Genomic DNA, 21,230 nt, shown 5'->3' with positions numbered 1-21,230 from the left:
AAGTTCAGGGCCATCTTGAAGCTGTAAACCTCCCCATCAGAAATGGAGGGCTCTAACAAACCTTATCATATTCGGGTAGACATGCAGAGCTCATTGCCTTGACTTCAATTTCAAAATGCAGGACAGGATGCCTATGTAATGCAGCATTGCACCAAAAGTAAACAAGGGTCTGCTATGCCTTTCTGTTCACAGCATGACTGAAGCAGCCCTGGTAACAAAAAATAAGAGAATAGTTAGCTAGCTATATTATTAATTATCATAATTTCTGATGTTCCTTGGTTGACATTACATTGCTGTTACACCTTTCCATCTGGAATGTTACTGAGCAAGGAACCGTGGATTGCTGTGACAGTGGGTAACTTCCATGCTAGGTAAACAGGCACTGTATTCTGAATACTGTGAAAACTGGAAAAACTGTTACACTCCATAGAATAAGGAAGAAAATCTCACTGGCAAACATTTTAACTAGACAGTTACTTTAATTAGACAGTTTCTATAGAGTTTATAAACATGGGTAGCCACTGCTGCTAGCAACTTTGTTTATACGTATTTTTAAAAGATTATTAGACTCATTAATGTGCCCAGATGAAAACATAAAACCCAGGACCAACATAAATATAACAGATTATGATTTCATAAACAGTATCCAAGCACCCACACCACCACTGCCAACTCATCCCCTGAGATAAACAGGAAAATGGGAGTTAAGCTAAAATGGAAAGAATTGGCCCACCTGTTCTGGACATTCAATTCTAAATACCCATAAGCATATGTGGGTTGTGTTAATGTATTATTTAGTTGTGGAATTAATTTTTGTTATTGTTGTTTTATTTTAAATAAAAGGAAAACCAAAATCCAACAACATATTCTTTTTACTCTTTTCCCAGTTATATTAATGGGTTCTTGCCACTGGCATCAAAACAGGAAGATATAGACCAATATGCTGAAAATTATTACTTCAGAGAAACTTAAAACTCCAGGCTTTATATATTGTATTACATGCTTGTGGAAGGTTACTTGGATAACATCAGAAAACATCAAACAGTCTAAACCACAGCCACTAAAAAGCAACTGTAGAAGTGGGGTAAACAGCAAATGTTTTCATGATTCTGCCATGCCACAACTTCAAATATTTAACTAAATTAAACTGCTTATACAGAACATTCAATTTGTACTTCCATTTACTAACTCTTGGAAGCGTTTAAGTAGATATTAACTTCACATTAAGCCAATGCATTCAGTAGAAATGTCACTGGCACAGCATAGATAATTTTCCTCTTTAGCTTTGCCAGGACTTTTTATCTGTACAGAGAGAAAAAAAAATGATATTCATATTAATGAATATCTGCCTGAGGCTTGTGATTTAGTTCTGTGGCTCTCACCAAAGCAAACAAGCAAAACCCAAACTAAATCAACCATACTTTTATGTACTGTATTTAAGTATTAATGTGTGGATGTAACTTTCTTTGGTCATCCAAAAAGGGGTAATGAATTCTCAACATTCCTTATCAGAATATTAAGGCTATACATATCTGCAAGTCCAAGTACTGCCCAGTTAGCCTGCCATGTTCCACCTGTTAATTGAGTTTAGTCAATCTGTTAACATACACTTAACCGCCTTCACTTTCAAGATGCAATTCTGTCATTCTAGCTTGAATAGAACATTAGACAGCTTTTTGAAAAAACTATCGTGTATTCATGCCTGCTTTCTAAAATGAAGATACAGAAAACCCAATCTGAATATCAGATGGGATGCTCCATCACAGACTAATACTGCTTTAATCATTAATTTAAGAGAATCATAACACAGTAAATGTACTAATGGGCTATCTGAATCTGTTAAAATCCATGAAACTGGCACATGATGAAATAGAATTCTTGTCAACAAAAAACAAATTCATGCAGGTGCCCCATGTCAGTATCTCACAGACAAGGAAAACAGTTTTCCAGGTACCAGTTTTGCTGCCCTCCATGAAGTGAGGTCAGTAGGCACAGAGAGCAATACACATTAAGCTGGTATCCTGCACATGCAGTCTTTTGGAAGAAGAGCGAAGGAGGGTTTATCATTAGTGTTTTTCAGCTGCTTTGTAAAACATGGGCTTACTGGTCTGTCCTCCCAGAATGGAGAAACAAAACAAGAAAATAACCCCAACACCCCAAAACAAGAGCCACCAAAAAAGTCCCCACCAAGTCCCCCAAATAACAAAAAAACCTCTCACCAAGCAAAGCAAAATGAACAAAAACCCCAAGAAAGAAAAGAAAGAAAACTTCATTCTGAGCTTTTCTCCTCCCTAAAGACAGGCAGAGAAGGACTAGTTTTGTCCTTATGTCTCTATGTTCTTTGGCTTTTAAGCTACTGCTGTGTGTGAGAAACACAAGCTGACTAACATGCAAGGCCCAGATACATGATCTAATTGAAAAGACTATCACTAGTGGACACACTTCTCTTTTACAGAGAAACTGATGTGGAAGAGATATTAATATACTAAACATCTGTGGAGATTTAAGCCACTTATCCTGTTATTCTGAAGGGAGCTTTATCCATGATTTATGATTTCTATTTTAAACAAGACTTATAAATATGCATAACAAAGCAAAGAAAAAAAAGTCTTTCTAACAGCAAAAGTACAATGAGGAATAGATTTATCATTCAGAGAGTCAAAAAGACTTTTATAAATATTTTTTCAAATTTTCAGAGCTTTCATAGCTGTGCAGAGAAGTCTTGCCTCAAAACGCATTCCCAGGAGCTGCAGAAGCTCTCAATAGATGGATGAATTAAAGACTTAAAATATTTTGAGGCCTTTAGAAAAAGAAAACATTCTTCTTTCAGCATACAGTAAGAATAAAGAAAAACAGAAAACACAAAAAACAAACATCAAAACCAACCAAAACCAAACAAGCCACAACTTCATCACCCCCCCCCAGAAGATTTCAAGATTAGAGAGCTCTGCACTATTGTAAGTCTAAGCTATTTTAAGTTTTGAGCTACAGACCAAGCTAAATTATTTTGCCAAGACAGAAAACACACAACCCCCCCCCGCCATCATAGCATGTTGGTAATGAAATCAGATCAGCAAATTATCTGAAGTCGATATAAGCACTTAGTAGAGTATGTTATTTCATTTTGATAAAGGTACAAGTAAAATATGCCAATTTAAAAGCATCTTTAATATCAGCCAGTGCAAAGTCTTTGAGTGCACGGAACACCTCATTGCATGAAGTTGTTTCTATAAGATCTTTAAGAAAAACCTGTCAAGAAAAAAATTGAATTAGAAACCAAAACCGGACTATCCAACCACCACAAAACAGTAGTGCCCATCCTGCCCCTCCACACTGGATTTGAAAATATACTGAAATTATATTTGAAAATGAGATTACAGGAGAGAATGTGGAAACACCACTAGGACACTAAGAAAAATAACATAAGTCATGATGTTGTTCCACTCTCCATGAATGCATATGAGATAATTCACACTGTAAATAAACAAGCTCATGCTTGTAAATTGTTAACCATTTATTTGTATGAGGCAAGAAAGAAAAGGGAAAACCCATCTTATGATTTAGGTAACCATGTTATGGCTGGTTACACATAAGGCAATACACAGTGATTAGCTGCTGAGCAATTTGGAATTTGAAATGTGTTGCATGGTGCTGCAGAACACAAACTGAATATGAAATAGGAGAAAGCAAGTAGCAGACTTGGGTACAGGAACAGATTAGCCTCATGCAAATCTGTAAAGTCAACTTCTTTCAATCTATCTTTCAATGGGGTTTTAATAGAAGCATCGTGTTGAATTTCAAGCACTACTTTCTAGGAAAGATTTGGACCAGAGATGGAAGAGCAGTAAGTGATCAGACATGCTAACTTGAGATCCATGAGAAACACTTGCACGTAGTGCCTATGAAATCAGGGAAAGGCAAGACCTAATTCAGGGACGAATTTTATTCCCCACAAAATATTGCCACAAAGAAAAGGGAAACTTCTATTATAAATGTAGAAGTAACAGTTGTATATGGCAGTAAGAAAAGCTTTTGTAAGGTATAAGTGGAACTTTTTAGCTACAGCCATAGTTAAATACAGAAAGAGGTTACCTAGGAGCTTTGTTAAAAACAGCTTGGACAAGTGTTTTAGACTTAGTTGATACTGCCCCAGAGTAAAGAGGGGAACCAGCCAGCTTCGACATCTCTCTCCTGTATCTATTTTATGATTGGCATATAAAAAATTCAAAACTATATAAAATATGTAAAAGTCATTATTCAAGTCAGTCTATTCAGAAGAATTTACAAAAAAATTCTTATTTAAGTTAAATAAACAAATAGCTACAACAAAACAGCTCCACTACTTTAGTGGTGAAGTGTTAGTACTGTATGCAATGGTTCTCTGCATATTAGTGTCAGACTGCTCTAAACATGCCTAGATGTTGGCAACTGCCTGTCAGGAAGAGGACTGTAAGTTGTAATATGAAAACTCCCTCAAAATCATTTTTACAAACACTGCAGTCCTGACAGCAATATGACAGGGAATCAAAACAAGAGTTTTGACTGAGGCCAGATCTCATATTTAATTCTGCCTCAGCAACACTGCTACAGGCAATTAAAATGTAACAAGCTGCTTGAAAAAAGAAGCAAAAATAAACAGCTTCTTTTTGCTATGTCACCTCCGCCAATAAATCATCATTTTAGGACAAGTAAACCACAGAATTTTAATATTGTTCAAAGAGGTACTAAAAAATATGTCTGCACGAATGTTTGTGAATCTAGATGCCATGGTTTCCAAAAAATCTGGGTTCTCATATTGAAGAAATTATTTTTCAAGCATGAAGAAACATAGCACTGCACCAGCTACCAAGAAGGAGAATATAACTTAACAGCCGAGCCCAGGATGGTTGTGCAGGCAGAACGTGTTAGTTAAGCATATGATTACACATATATTCCTTATGGGTTTGGGTGAGCCTGGGGAAAAAAAATCATTTGCTGCTCCTGAAAACTATGCTATAGGTGGTAAGTGTAAGGGGCATTGACATAAATTCACCATTATATGTAAACATTTAAATCACTGGTAAAATGAGATATTGTCATTAAGAACTGTTGGCCTTCTACTCAAAAATAATATCTCAGCTATCCTTCCACAGACATATACAGTTTTAATTATTAGCTTACCATAAAATAGATTTAAACTTGGATTTTGAAATTATTGTGCTTACCACATTTGTATGCCACAGTCCAAAAAAATCAGAGGTTCTCAAAAGGCTCGTGTATAAAATATTTTTTATAGAGCATATTTTAGCCACAGATACCAGGGAAACAGATTTACAGCTTACTTGTAGAACTGAATCCAAGCCTCAGATTATTCGGATTCTGCTCTGATGTGACTGTTTATTCATAACTAATAAAATCTAATAAAACCAGAGGAAGATAACAGCAGAATAATCATTTAAGCAGAAATATAAGGTAAGCAAGCCTTAGACAGAGTACTACAGTTCTAATTAAGTGCTGAAACGTTTCCTGAGCAGATTGTCTGTTAATAGGGTATTTTATGCAAACTTTAAACTCGCGTACCTGTCAATGATTGGCACCTACTGCTAAGGTGCATGTTTTATTGCCTGAAATACCTTTTGTTTTTAGACCTAATATTTATTAGTATTCCTCATTTTTATTATTATTCCTCATTTTTGACAGTTCTGAAATCTCTTTCAGGGCATTTGAAAAGAAATGTTCTAAGAATTAGCAGGTTGCTATGTTAAGACAGGAAATACTTACAACTATCTTCATTATTCAGAATTACAAGATACATACTTTGGCTTTAAAAAGTACCCAAACATTTTGGTCCAGATTGTGGAAGATGTTAAGGCCTATTTTTTTTACAGTGAGAATAAGCATCCAACAGTGGTCTATTATTTCTTGCAAGACAGCATCATTTGATGTCTTAAGCGACTGTACCGTTTTATGCAAATATTAGAGACTAATGGATATTTTATGAACTTGCATTTATTGTTTGTTTAATATTTAGACTGCTTCAGTAGCCATCTCCTTGAATCACTAATTCTGCATGCTGCCTATGTCTGAGACCTGGAAGAACACAGGACTAAAAATTTTCAGGGACCATTTTAGGGGGAGATTCTGTGGGGTTTAAGAAAACCATTCTGCACCATTGAACTGTTGCTTCAAAATTTTGTCTTAGAAACTAGCTTACCATGAAAGAATTATATCCAAGCAGCATAAATTCTGCAAAGTTCAATATCAGCACCTTACCATAACCTGGTAGAAGAGAAAAATTAAAATAAGCCAAAATGACAGTAACTACCAAAGGACAGAGTTTTGGGGGCAAAAAGTGGCTAAAGAAATAGCATTTGATATGTATTACAATATTTTGAGCTTTACTGAAATAACAAATATACCCATAAAGCTTATCCTTAATAAAAAACAAAAGACAAATTAAGGTTTAATTCCCTTAACTATTAGAACAAGGCTATTACTTTCAAGTTAAAAAGAAGCAAGTACTGCAAATGGATCCAAACAGTGCCTGGTACAATGAAGATTGCATCCTCTGTGAACATTTGAGCTTTATTCTGCACAGATATCTAGAAAAATGATTAATGGTATAAATTAAGAATGAAATTACTAAATTGGAGAAGTGACTACTTTCTTTCATCAATACACAAAACACACAGCATTTTCCAAGACTATATAATACCCTTCACTAGCCTACAGATACTTACATTCTAGGAGAAATTAATGACTTTCAAAAAAACTGAAGCAATATTTTGGATGAGTCGCTGACTCTGATCAATTTTCAGAGCTTCAGAACTACCACCCATTAATTCACTTAAAGTAAGAACTGACAAACAGGCAGACTGGAAACCAAGAGAATCAGCCTTACCCTAGACACTGAAGAAAGAGCAGCAAAATAATTAAACCTCCAGAACCTATTGTTTTAAAACAAAGCTGTGTCTTTTTGTTTATACCTATTAGCAAGTATTGCAAGACATAACATAGAAATTCTTTTTACCTAAAGAAGCCAAGTGAGTCTTGCTGAGAAAGCAGCACTGTTCACAAGAGGGGAAAGTCAGCTGTATAACTACTGTTACTTTAGCAGATACTGCTGCTAAAGTCTCCAACAGTAACATTTCATGTATAAGGCGCTGCTATAAAATCATGTGGTTCTGCTCACCATTTGCCCTGTGAAAACCTGTGCCAGTTAGAGCAAGGTAAGTAAGTACATGTGGACATCATCTGTGCAGGAACCCATGCATTAAATTCAGGAAATAATCTTTTACACCTGAGGAACAATTTTGGATTTTTTCTTATTTGTTCTCTGCAAGACTAATAGTTTCCAGCCTCATTCTTCATGATGGCAGCTACACTGTCAGAAAAAGCAGGCATAGCCCTTCACTCCCGAGGGACTGGGGACAGAAAGGAGTAGGTTATCAGCAGCGATGCTGGTCTTTGCCAGCAAAGTCCAGCTGTCTAACTTGTAAGGACATCAGTGAAACTTGTCAGTATCTGCTGTTCGGAGACACAATGATGAGCCGTCATTCCTGTCATACTATGTTTCACATACTTTTCATTCAGTTCCTCAATGCTTCAGTTATTCTCTTCTGGTAGAGAACAAAGCAAAGGCACCTCCCACCCCACAACCAAATCTTGTATGAGATTTGTAAATGCTGCAGTAATGTACAGCTGAATTAATTCTAAGACCTGTTTCAAAAATAGGCAAAGGCACTGATTGCATCTATTCCTGAAACACCTTTGGAATAATTGGTAGTATTTACCTTTAGTCCTCCAGGATTAGGAGTTCATCTTTGTGCTACAGGGACCTATTTCTTGGGTTTGCTGTGCACCCACCATCGCTTTTAGGTCATTAGATCAGATATTTTTTCTCTTAATTTCTTTCCTCAATTAAGCTAATAGCAAGTTTTGCTTAGAACTGCTGCCACAAGGTATAATTACAATGACAAAACTATTTCAGAAAGTTACCGTAGGTGTACCATATACAGTTAGCAAATTAGTTATCTAGCAAATCAGAGTGCCCATCAAGTACAAGTGTTTCTGAATTGCCAACAGTAATTACCATTTTGTTCTTGCAACAATTTTTTCCAAATGTAAAATTCCGTCACTGTTGTTCCAATTATTAACATCAGGGGGTTACATATGTGTTTCCTCCTGATTTATCATAGGAAATGAGTAGTGAAAGTGTGAAAAGAAATAGCTACTGATAATGTCAACTGTAGTGCCATAACAGCTTTCATTGGCTGGTTTAAGAATGACTGAAAGATTCTTTGGGACATTCTTAATTCAGTCTTCTGAATGCGGTATGTTTAAAAGGTCAATGATATAACACTAGTACAGAAGTACAATAGTCCCAGGAACCAACTACATGACAAATTTTCACAGACCAAGTCTCATCTGGAGCAAAGCAAAATCGTTAGCAACTTTACAGTCTAACTTGCATTTTGTCCTTTTACTATTTGAAATTCTGCAAACTGCACTGCTCAGTTCCTCCTCACCAGTTTCCAAATACAGCTCCTCTGCCAAGTATTTTGTTTACAAAAGGTGCTTGCCTTATCTAACTAAAACGCATGAGTTTGTTATAGACAACATGAAAACCTTGTCAGTGTGTTTAAATCTGTTCAGCATCTGTAAATAGAAGGTTCAGAGAAAGATCCTTTTTGATATTCATCCTGGATTATTATGCAGATATATAGATTCCGTATTTGCCTCAAGATGCAGCCAATATATGCAGCTGAAGAGTTATGCTAAGAAGTTAATTTCCATCAGCAAATTTAGGATTCAATGGGGAGAATAGTAAAATCTGAGGCAACTTTAAGGCCTGTTTTTGACAGAAGCAGTTGATCTTTTTTAGAAGAACTTCGCCACTGAAAGATGAGGAAAAAAATACATTTTATACAAAGGCAGAGAAATCCTGAGAACGGGGCAGGTTTTCCTTTTTGTTCAGAGAGAACCTGCATACAGAGACTTCTACTATTAATAACCAGAATTATAATAGTTGCAGACAACTGGAAATTCTCTGTTGGTATAATTGCATGATAGAAAATCTCCTTCATGCAAAAATTGCATATCTTTAGCAAGAAAAATTGCCTTTTGCTGTCAAAACATGCAACCTGCAATTTAGGCCATTCATTTGATTTCCTCCCAAATCTCCCTGAAAGACCTGTTTAGGTTTTTGTTCATTGCTTAGTTTGTTTGGCTCTAACCGCCCCCCCCCCCCCCCCCAAAAAAAAAACCCCAAACAACAAATTACAACAACCAAACAAAAATACCACCAGAAAACCAAAACAAACCAGACACCAACCCCCCCCCAAAAAAAAAAAAAAGCTTCTATTCCACTTTGGAAGATACAAAACACTTTTTCAGCAAAAGTTTTGCCTATCTTGGCCAGTTCTAACAATTATTTAATTACTTACCTTTTTAATCTGATATATAGCACTTACCACGGTCAAGAAATCTTCGAGGAAAAAAAGTTTTTTGCTCTAACCTACCCATCTAACCTGGTATAACCATGGGCACAAAAAGGAAAATTTGTCCCTGTTCTTTTCAAATACAGTTCTAAATGGCCAGAGAGTTTCTATAGCAGCTCAGCTCAGCCAAGCAGTAACAGCATTAGAGTTCTTTCCAAGTTTATTAATTGCAAAATATCTCTCAGCAAGTTCAATACTCTGACTAGCTTTTCTACATTCAAATACCAATCAGGATTGTCAAGCATTGGAACAGGCTGTCCAGTGAAGTGGTTGAATCACCACCCCAGAGGTATTTAAAAGACATGCAAGTGTGTCACTTATGGACATGGTTTGGTGGTCAACCCTGTAGGGTTTATGGTTGGACTGGATTATCTTAAGGGTATTCTCCATCCTAAATTACTCTATGGTTCTATCTGCAATCAGCTAAAAGCTGTAATGTTTATTTCATCATTTGGAATACAATTCTTAAAAATGTGTCCATTTGAAAAATATATTTTACCTTTAAAAACAGAAGATAGGATGAGAACTTGCATGTTGGTTGCCTTTTATTATTAAAAAAAAAATTTAGAACTACTTGCTTGAAATACCCAATATTAAGATAAACAAGCATAGAGAGAAAACTTTACAAGTAGAGCTCAAATTTCAAAAATAAATATTTTTATGATTGATCTAGACTGCAACTATAAATGCTTATATATTTCATAACCGATGTATCCCTGTAATACAATTATCTTAAAAAAGTTCCAGTAAGAGTTTCTGTGCAATAGCTGAAAGACTCAATTCTTACTTACATGCAGACTGTGATTTCAATAAGCTGCTTCAAACTTAGTGCACCTCTCAACCTGCTAGAACTTATCTAAAATCCATAACCCACTTCCACTACAAAAGATATTGCTGCGTAGCATGACTGGTTTTTCACTTCAAGGTTTGTAAGTCTGCTGAATCTCTGCTTATGGACTGGGTTCTCCAACACAGAGTAGAAAACAGATGTTTTAATCAGATCATTTATTGTCCTTGGATTTGCTGTAGATGTCAAAGCCATCTATTAGGTGGTCATTTTAAATAAATTACCTATTTATTCCATAGCAAGGCTCTTTGTATTGTTCTTTGGTATTACATGCATAAAACAAATGAACTAACCAACCAGACAGAAAATACAGAAAAGTCTTTACTGGTAAAAGAAATAAATAATTGTTTCTAAAAACTAAGAATTACTTCTCAAGATCCTCACAGAATCTCAGTGTGTCAATCTCCACATTCTTCAGTGGCTTTTCAGCAGCAGAATATGTGCATGTATGTATGTATAAAAGTATCAGAGAGACAAACATTTAATCCCATTTATACCTATAGGATATATATGCATAGACATATACATGTGTGTGTGTATATATATATACACACACACATATATATGATTGAATTTTCAGCTTCAGAAACTTCCTTGGTGCTCTTCCAGTGAATCATGAATCTCATGATTTTGAGACTCCTGTGGCACAGTAAATGCTAAGGTGACCCAGAATCAGCATGGGATACGCATTTGTAAGAGCAAGGCTGAAGCATATTGCCAGTGGAACCTGCACTCTGGAAAGCTCATAAGGATGCTGACTATACAGAGCAACTGTTCTCATAGCTTGGGAAATTTCTAGAGACGAATATAACGTAGATCACTATAGGATTGTTGTAATTTAGCCTCTAATTCAGTATGAGACTGCCTGTAAGTGTCAATTTTAGCGTGACCCCTACTTCCAAGCAAAAGTGTAGGCGAGATCTTTAAAGCTTAGGTGTACTGTGTATGCAACTGCACATGTAGTTGTGTTTATTCTGCAGTACACCTTCTACAACAAAACCTGGCTTTTAAGACTAACAATATTAGTTCTTCAGTTAATGTTCATAATTCATAAATTCATAATTATTCTCAGTTAATCTAGTCAGGTACAAACACTTGTCTATGTGCTGGTGGGTATGGCAAGTGCCAGACAACTGGCTAAGTGGCATAGTAGAGGCTTTCTTCCTTTAACGTGCCTGGCTATTTCTAGCAATTCTGTGCCTCAGCGAACGATATGATTAGCAAATTCAATATAAAATTCTTTAACACTGTCAGGGGGAAAATACCCATAACAGAAAAAGGGGTCAGAACAGATCTTGTACAAAAACAAGAATACCTTTCCCTCCCTCTTCCCCCAGGAAACCCTGAGACCTATCAGCATCTGAAAGTACATCATTTTGGGCAGATTACAGCCAATTGGGTACCAAGCACAGTCAGACTCCCTGTCTCTGCTTCATTCTCTGAAATTCCATTTTTTTCCTGGGAGGTGGGATGGACAAAAACTCAAACCCCAAAACAATCTGTGTGCCAAAAACTAAGTGTAATTTTGACATGGGAAACACATTTTGTTAACATTGCAGTAAGGCTGCAAAATCACATCTCAAAGTGGTATGATCGATAATGACATCATACAGTAAATGTACTATAGTAATTGGCAAAACTCCCTTAGCAGTTTGAATTTGTGACCTTTTCAAGACATTGGCAGTTTGGCCAAAGACCTCCTTGATCATTCTGCAGCAGTCACCATTAGAATAATACCCTGCAGTCATTTTCAGCCAGCTCTTCTCCAACTGCTGCACCATAGTTCTTGCATCTGAGGATATTTTCATAGCTCTGGTGCTAAGAAACTCTGTAATTAATGCAGCTCTGCATCAGATAATCAAACCACTCCCTTTTCAACATTCCAGTTTTCAGGCATCTGGTGGAGCATTGCAGTTTTTGTTTTATAGTGGTAAGTCTAGGATGTGTGCTGCACCTGGCATACCTGTAACATCTGGGGAGCTTCAACCTAGTTTCACTTTGCAGAACCATAGGGCCATTCAGTGCACACAACTGTTTTTTTACCTCATATCAGATACGGTACATAGCTTATCAAGAGCATACTATACAAGTGCTTACTGAGTTAGCATATCACACGTTTGCAGATTCTTAATGCTGCTGACGTGTCCATTTCTTCAGAACTGCTTTCTTTGATTTTCACCGCATTGCAGCTATTTTCACTTACTTTGAAATTTTAACCTGCCCAGTCTTTTTACACCTCTATGGGAGACAGAGGATAACTATGTCTCCTTCATAGCGGAGAAATCAGTAACATCATGCCATTCCAGATGAATGCATGGTGGCAACCTTCAAGAACATGTTAAAATAGTGATTTAACGGACTCTCTTGGCAGGTTATTGCAGCGCCTTCCTGTTGTTCCTTAGAGCTTTTCCTGGTGACTAGGAAACTGCTTTTGTTGTAATTTAAGAAATTACATCTGAGTGAACAGAAATAGTCACCCCAAAACATTATTGAACTATGAAAAGGTGAACACATGAAAAGGTGGCACATCAGTCAAAGCAATTTTACACTTGCAGCATAGCAATCACACCTGTTCCTTCAAGCTACAAATGAAAACAACTTTTAAGGTACTGGTCTTTTTAAAAACTCATTATCTGATGAGTCAGTTAAGAATTCCACAGTGGCTGCATGGCACATAAAGCTCTCCTGCCAGCTGTGGTTAGATGTTACTAAGCAATAGATGGCAGTACAGCAATTTCTCAAATCCTTATTAATGCCAAACCTTGTGTGACATCAAACCACAGCCACACAGAGACACTGGCATCAATGACAGATGTTTTCAACACTGCCTTTCAGCTCAGCACCTCACCAGCAATGGCAGCAGCATGATTGTTGGGCTGGGCTATGAACTAGGAATACAAAACTGAAACAGCCTGTGTTAGGAATATCCTTCTCCCTCATTTTAGAGCTACTCAGTAATTCAGAAAAAGGGAAAAGAAAGAACATTTGGGGATTTATTTTTGAACTGAAAGTCACTGCAGTGATATCATTTTCATGGTAGCCCTGTGCTATACTGGCATAATTGAAGGTTGGAAGCCTTTGGCTCCAGGATAGAAACCAGCTGTCAAGAGAAGAAACATCTGGAAGGCCTGCAGCTACCCAATGCACCCCATGGTGCAGCAACCCAGTGCTGGAGCACACCATCCTCGGACATGCAGAGCTCAGCAGTATCTTCACGTGAGCTGGTACAACCACCTTGCAAGAGGCAAGCCGCTGTGTTAGTTTTAGTGACTTTTAAAGCTAAAGTAAATAGAAGAGCTTTTACATCTCATTTCATAAAATACTGAAAGTCTCAACTTTAATGAAGAATACAAGATACAATAAAGAATAGACATTAGACTAACTCAATTTACCTGAACACCAGCAGCATGAGCCTTGCTTGTTTTATCATCAGACTGCTCAAGTATTCCTTCACAAGTTACAGTTGCTGATGATATCTGATGGAATTTTCTGGTATCTTAACTGAGTTTTTCCACTGTAGTGTGCTTGGCTTAGCACCTCCATGTCATTCCATTTAGGGACACATTTACTGTAAGTGTCCTAATGTTTCTTACTGACACATTCCTAGCATTATCATCTCTTAAACCTTAAGCTTTCAATCATTATTCAAGATTAGCAGTTATTTCACCTATGAAAATATATAAATTTGGTCTCCTTAGGCTGATTGTGGGGGCTTAAGTGTAGGAGGAGATCACATATAAATCACTCATGCAGAGAATACTCTGCATTTTCAGCAGCACCGATTAGGCTGAAAATGTTACTAGGAGGAAATAAAGCCTAAAGAAAAAAAAACCACAACCACTGAACAATTAAGGTTACTAATTAATGGCAAAGAAACATTTATCTGCAACTGTTTCACTAATATCGATTAATCTTCAAAATATAATAAACCAATTATTGTTTATATTTGGGCAATACTCAGTTCTAATGAGGATTAAGAAATTATTATTCAAGACATTGTATGAGCACAAGCAAAAATACTCTGAACTGTGACACAGGGTGAAGAAATTATCTAAAATACAAGGATGGGAGGCAGGAATACATTCCACAGTGGTCTGAAAAGGTCCAGACTGTTCACTGCTTCTCCCAACCTCTCAGCAAGAGCAGTGTAGAAAAGGAAGGAAAGAGGGAGCGTGGCACAGAGCCCAAGGAAATGAACAGCAAGCTCAGGAAAAGAGCAATGTGTTTATTTTATGCATTACAGCATATTAGATGCAGTCTCTAGATTGTTCCTTTTAGCACAGCTCTGCTTATACAGTGTGTACACATTGTCTTCCAGGAGCCACAGTTTCATTTTAAGGTGTCTGTACTATGGGGTACTCCAAGCACACTGGTCTGAAAAAGTAAACATGTGTCCTAGAGAGTATACTATGCACTTCAAACACACCAAAATCAAAATTAAAGTATAAAACAGACAAAGCACTCAGATATGTTGCCTTGGAACTGAATATGCAGCAATGAACATTAATATACGGGGTTTTTTGGAAAATATGTGCCAATATGATTTCAGAAACAGACTAAAGTATAATGCAATTATTGATATTTATCCTTATTGTAATTAATCCTAATTGCAATTATTGCTATTAATCTTTCAGGAAGAGAACTGGGAAATCTACAAAGTCCCTGACTACAGAAGGATTTTACCTGTGAAAGAAAGGTAATTGCATGTGCTCTGCCAACATGCTGCGCATCTGTCATGGACACGTAAACTTTTCTAAATGAAACATGCATCGCTTCTTTCTCCAAAATCAATAGACTAGGGTGAAGCAACTGGGCTAAAGAACCTGTGGAGAAGCTTACAGATCAGTTTAGAAGTGAAGATCTCCCAAGATCAGCAGGAACAGCTTTCTCTGTAAAATACTACATACTGAGCTTCTTGGAATGCAACCTCAACTCTAACGCACCTAATATTTACAGACTTTCCGCATTTGGCACAATCAAACTCCAAGAAAGCTGGTAAACGGCAACCAGCATTTTGAAAAATGCACCCTGGAAAGAAAGATGTTCTGTATTTCTTATCTGACAGCACACTTAATCATACTTTCTATTAAGTCTAATGAAAAAGAGAATCTGTAAGAACATATCTGTGCTTCATATTATTAAAAGTAATGCTTTCTAACACTTTTAAATTAAAATGCAGTTTAAAGGAAAACTGCCTGAGAAAAGGAATAATCCCTAACTACTTTGAGACAGAAAATTTCACCTTCCATATGCCTTGAAAAAGATTGTTGATCTTTAAGTGTGCACTTTTATAATTGTTGTGCGTTTTAGCCTTTGAAACAGAGCACAATTAGCTGTCTCTGAAACTTCACAATTTGAAACAGCCTCTGATGGAGGCTACACAACTTGGCCAGCTCACTGTCTACTTGCTTTCTAATATGAATAGACTCCCAAAGCATTCAGGGTGGAATGGGATCTTTCTAAGAGGAAAATGTGAAAGATCATTACACCTGTGTTATTGGAATGACACTGTTCTGGTCAGCATGGGATCCAGTGGAAAGTTGGAGATCAACTGAACAAGACACCCCAAATATGTCTGTTAACAGTACATGTTATTATCCATTTAAGAGAATATTCTGCTTCCTCTGTACTGTGCCTAACATGATTGTGTGTGTCTGTCAGCTACAAGGGTAATTATTGGGGTGACTGCCAATTGTAGAACATTATTTTCCCCTGTCTCTCCCTTAGTGTCTATGTATGTTTATTTCAATGAAAGCCATCTAGGATGAAAGTAAAGTGCATTTAATCTTTTATGTAGCAAAACCAGACCAATAAGAATGAAACTGTCATAAATCAAAGAAGTTAGTAGCAAAGCAGCAGCTGGGGAAATACGCATATGCACACACACAAAGATTCAATTCCAAATACAAAAAGATGGTTCTCCAGCAACTGACAAAAATGCTGTGCTATATTGAACTAATCAGCAGGAGTTGATATTGAATTGATCTGAAAGGGAGTCCTTCGCAAATTGGTGGTATTGAAAATATTGAAATAAATGTGTTGGGATAAGAATACAAAAGTGTCTCAGTATAATTAAGCAAAATGTAACAAAAAAATCCTTGGAGTTAAATCTTAGATCATGAAGTTCAAGGACACAGAAGAAAAACACTAAAGAGATTCTTTTTCTAGCCAAAGAAAACAATGACCTTTATTCTTTCCTATTTTATAGGCAGATATCAGATCTCAACAAACAAGCATCCCAAACAAATTTGATCAAGCGTACTAGAGAAAAGGGACACTACACAGTGCAAAAGTGTTGCATTGACCAGCGCCGAGATCCCTTTTTGTCTTGTTTTTTTAAGCAAATGCAGAAACTATGTTAACTGAAAATGCTACCCGGGCCTGTCAAATATCACCCAGAGGGGAAAAGGACACATCAAGAGGAAATCACTAATGCCTGTAGCCTTTTGTTTCATCAAGCAACTGAATTCTTCTAAGATAAACATCAGCAAGGCAGGCTTTGACAATTTATCCCTCACATGCTCATATTGTGCTTAGAAACTGCACTGAAAATAAGGTAAAAGCTACAAAACCCCTCTACACATGGTTTCAGCTTTGCAATAATAATAGTTATTAACTCCTCAGGCTATGCAGCATCTGACAGAGCAATCTTTACCACTGCCTCAGTGCCTTATATATTCAATACATGCTTCAGAAGGCAAAATCTGTTATGCCCCATAGACATACCATACACACATCTATATTGAGGTTTTAAGTTATGTATCCTGGCTTGAAAATGCAATTAATTCACCACTTAAAGCATAAGTATGTCTCATTATTTCAATCCTCCTTCTAAATGCAGCTCCTAAGTACTTGCTTTTTAGAGAGAAGGACTGAGGAAAAAGAAAATTTTTATATGGATCAATCCATATTTCTTCAGGCAAAAAGGATTAGGAAGTATTTTTAAGCATGTATTTCAATATTTGTTTTGTTTTGGTTTTTTTTTTATTCAATACAATCTAGTCAGGAAATCCCTAAATTTCACACCAAAGCCTAGCTACTTCTGAGCAGTTGCCTAAACACTTTCTAATAGAGTTTTCCCTGGATGCATCTAAAGTTACATTCCAGTTGAAAGACCACTGTGAGGAAGAAGAGAATAATAACAAAAGGAGGCAGTGTTTTCACATACTAAATGTGCTCAAAATTTAACAGGACATTTGAGCTTGCCCCTGTTAGGTTGCACTGGATGTGCCGAGCCACACTCAATCCTGTATGTCGAATTATGCTTAAGAATTATCCACTTCATACACACCACATTGTTACTGATTCATGAATATTCAACCAAGTTGGTTTACAGCACTATTTTTTGTGCTTCTGCAGACAGTGGTAAGTTCAGGTAATGGAGAATATGCTGAGGTATATACCTCCTGGCACTGAGCAGCTACTGAATAAAAATAGGTCATAAACCATAAAAATGTAGTGTTTAGAATAAGCATTGTTCCACGCTTTTCATATTCTGCCATTTTGACTTGGAAACAGTTTCCAAAAGCATTTCCAAAACCAGTATGGAAGACTGTATGCTGTAAAAGTGTTCTGTAAGCTGAGGGTCAATTGTGTTCACCACCTCTCACCCAACATGTTACATCTGTCTACCCCGTTTAGATTGCACACTGTGTGGCAACTTTTTTGGAAGGTGCTGCAATGAGGAAAAGCTCAGACAGCAAGCACAAACTAAACAATTTGAAGAGCTAGATGAGTAAGAAAATCTGTAGTGTATATCAGAAAGCAGGCAGCTTTCTGCTCTCCATTTGCTATAAGCACACACACAAAGAAAAGAGGAAGATGAACACATTGGCTGAGAAGTTCTAGTTGAAGCCAGACACAGAATCATAGTGACAAAAGCTGGGCACCCACACAGCTGAAGAACATTTCCAGATGTCATAGTAAAACCTTAGTTTGATCTGGATTTCACATTCTTCCATCACCAAAATCTGGAACACTATTGAATTCACTACAGGTTACAAGACTGTAACTGCATGGAGCACTTCCCTCACCCAGTCAAAACAACTGAGATCTACCCTAGAGCTGGGGTGGGGAGGTAATATCACTCTACACCGTGGATTTCACCAACAGTTGTTTGATCTTTAGTTCTTTAAGCTCACAACTGCCAACATTATTAGCGCTGCTTCAGTCAGGTTCTCCTGAGACACATCTGGTGTCCACACAAAATAACTGTTTGTGGGAACAAGACCGTCTCTTAGACCAAGAACTCAGAAGATAAACAGCTTTTTAAAGCATGCATATAATGGTGAAGGATGACACTGTCAAACTCTCAGCCAGAGCTGGGGCTCCCCCAAGAGCCCTAAAAGCTTAGACCAGTAGGATTTTGGTGCTTGCATTCCAAGAAGATGGCTTCTTTGGGTTTCAGTTTTCACAGCTCCCAGTCAGCTTGCCAGACAGGCTGTTAAGAAGTCAGCCAACCCATGGTTTCCCTCATTGTGGTAGAAGACTGCCAAGCGGGGGAAGGAAGTGAGCTGACAGCAAACCAGAGCACTGCCACGGTTTACAGATTTCGATGCAATGTGTACATTTTTAATAGTAACCACAAACATTTTTGCAATTAAAATACATTGGTAGAAAATGTTTCACCTGATCAAATTCAATACCAGAGCTTGGCATTATGCTTTTTTAAAGTGTGACAGTCAGGGTAATGTTAGGAAATGTAAGATCAGCGCTGCAGTTATTTTAGTTTATACAAGCTCAGATCCACCTACTTTTCCTACTGGCTCAGCCAGAAGTTAAATCCTTTGCAGAAACCTCCTGCAGATGTTTTCATTGTTAAAAAAAAAAAAAAACCAAAACAAAACACAGAACATGCCAAAATCCATACCAGAACATGCCTCCAACATTATAGTATAACAGTGGTGCAACGCATGAGTGTACCTGCCTCATAGATCAAAATTGGAGAGCCCAAATCTGTAGTTTACTGATGTCTAGCTAGTTCTCTAAAAAACTAGAAAAACAGTGATCTACAAATATACAAAAGTATAAAATTAAAAATATACAAATGCAAAAATATTAATTGCTGTTACAAATCTAGACCTCTGCATCAAATAGTGTGCCTCAAGTATAGCTTAAATTTACAAGAGCTCGTGTTTACACTTCTGAGTACGCAGCCATTCTTCATAAGGAAAGATGTGACATTAGGAACTAACTGAGCTGTTTATTTTCTAAGACATTCAATATCAGAATACCATAAGTCTTTAAATATTGTAGAAATATAGGAAGGGACTACCGAGATCATATTGAGATGGTTTTGGCATTTGTACTAATACTTACTTTAAAGGAACAGAAGCTCTGCTCCATGCAATACATACGTTGCTCCTTAAATTCTTTCACCAGCTGCAGATCTTGACAACTGGGAAATCAAAACACAAATACTTCGACAGTTTGCAAGATAGCTATTAAAACCAAACACCAGTGCAAACTTTTCTTGTATGGAGACAGAGTGTAAGCAGACAGCTAAAATAAGACATCTGAATTCAGTTCTGCTTGCAGTCCTTCTTTTCCCATCAGAGGAATGGTTCTGATAAGTCAGTGTAAGGAATTCCTACACTTGAAAATAGACCAGCAACAAAGATATATTACTTATAAATTACACAAAGTAGTATTTCTGGAATAAAACAATGCATTCAATAACAGCTACCCAAAAGCTAAACAAAAGCACGACTTTATCCCTTATTATTCATATGATTCATTACAAGAATCACTTTCAGATTGGTACTATGTATTCTGGACTCTAGAAAAGCTTGGAAGAATAACCCCAAAAAGTTACTAACTACACAATATTTGGTAAATATAATGCCCTTTAATATTCTAGGATGCTTTTCAGAATGGAACAATTTTATTGCCAAATCCTGTATTCTTATGGCTAATTTAAATACATTTAACTTCAGTGATAATAATACGACTCAGAACTGGGTTTTGGACATCAGTCTAGCATACACCTGTAGGCACACAACTGGTCCTGTTACTGTCTAGCAAGCCAAGTCTCATTTGCAAATGCAGAAAGACAAGCAAGGACAGACATAAATATATGAGCAGGGCTGACACTTGACTATTGGGACCCATCTCCGTGATGGCATTCATCACTGTTCATCACATTCACCATTAACGTAACAAGCATGCTACATTAACTTAGCATTATGTCAGAGCTTTTGTCACCTAGATGGACATTCTAATTGACCGTCTTCCTTCTACTTCAGTAAATACCAAGGCACCTGTCTGCCTTTCCCTAGAGAAGAGGAAGATGTAAATGTATTCAGTTCTTCTAATCCTATACAGTGTATTGTAGCAATGTAGTTACCTTAAATTTTATCCAAGAGGCAACAAGTGGTAGCAAACTTATGAACTAGAATAGCTTGGTTTATACTCTTTCATTTACACTGAAGAAATGTTGCCATCTGAAGTTTTGGCCAATATTGTTTTTACTAATCTCTCAATTGGTCACCATTGTCTTTGAAAGAGAATAATTCTTCTCAGTATTTATCCTATTTAAGCCCCAAATATCACAATAGGTCCAACACATGAAGTAATTAATCAAGAGGCTATTTTGTTTGGTTGTTGTGGTTTTTTTTTTTTACATACACGCAATATGCACTGTAATTAAAGATATTTAAAATGTTAATTTCCAAACAATCTTAAGGTAGCTTTTTTTTACAGTAACCTTACTAAACTTTACCAGTGATGACACTACTAATACTACCTAATAATTCGTAAACTCAGAGGAACATTTGCTTTTTAACCAACCATCTGAACAAGAGATCTGGACATTTACATGTTTTTATGTGTGTGTATTACAGGAATAGTTATAAAATACTATACTACTATCTCCTTAATATGCATTGCTTCATAATATATCGAGA

At 36.8% G+C, this 21,230-nt stretch overlaps 1 long non-coding RNA gene across 5 annotated transcripts in view; it reads right to left on the bottom strand.

Annotated features, from left to right (window-relative positions):
- The window catches only part of LOC136010535 (uncharacterized), a 69,210-nt gene that overhangs the window by 22,887 nt on the left and 25,093 nt on the right, over positions 1 to 21,230 (bottom strand). For 2 of the 5 annotated variants that reach the window (XR_010610909.1, XR_010610910.1), the window contains exons 3-5: positions 19,645 to 19,723; positions 6,194 to 6,258; positions 62 to 208 (exon numbers count right to left, since the gene is read on the bottom strand). This is a non-coding gene — a long non-coding RNA (uncharacterized LOC136010535). Of the gene's footprint in view, positions 1 to 61; positions 209 to 2,862; positions 3,250 to 5,321; positions 5,397 to 6,193; positions 6,259 to 19,644; positions 19,724 to 21,230 lie in introns of those variants that run through there. The other 3 variants (XR_010610911.1, XR_010610912.1, XR_010610913.1) reach the window with 3 other exon arrangements.

This window comes from Lathamus discolor, chromosome 3, assembly GCF_037157495.1.
Source record: "Lathamus discolor isolate bLatDis1 chromosome 3, bLatDis1.hap1, whole genome shotgun sequence".
NCBI lineage: Eukaryota > Metazoa > Chordata > Aves > Psittaciformes > Psittacidae > Lathamus > Lathamus discolor.
The sequence above is the reverse complement of the archived record's forward strand: the minus strand, read 5'-3'. Positions and strand labels throughout refer to the sequence as shown.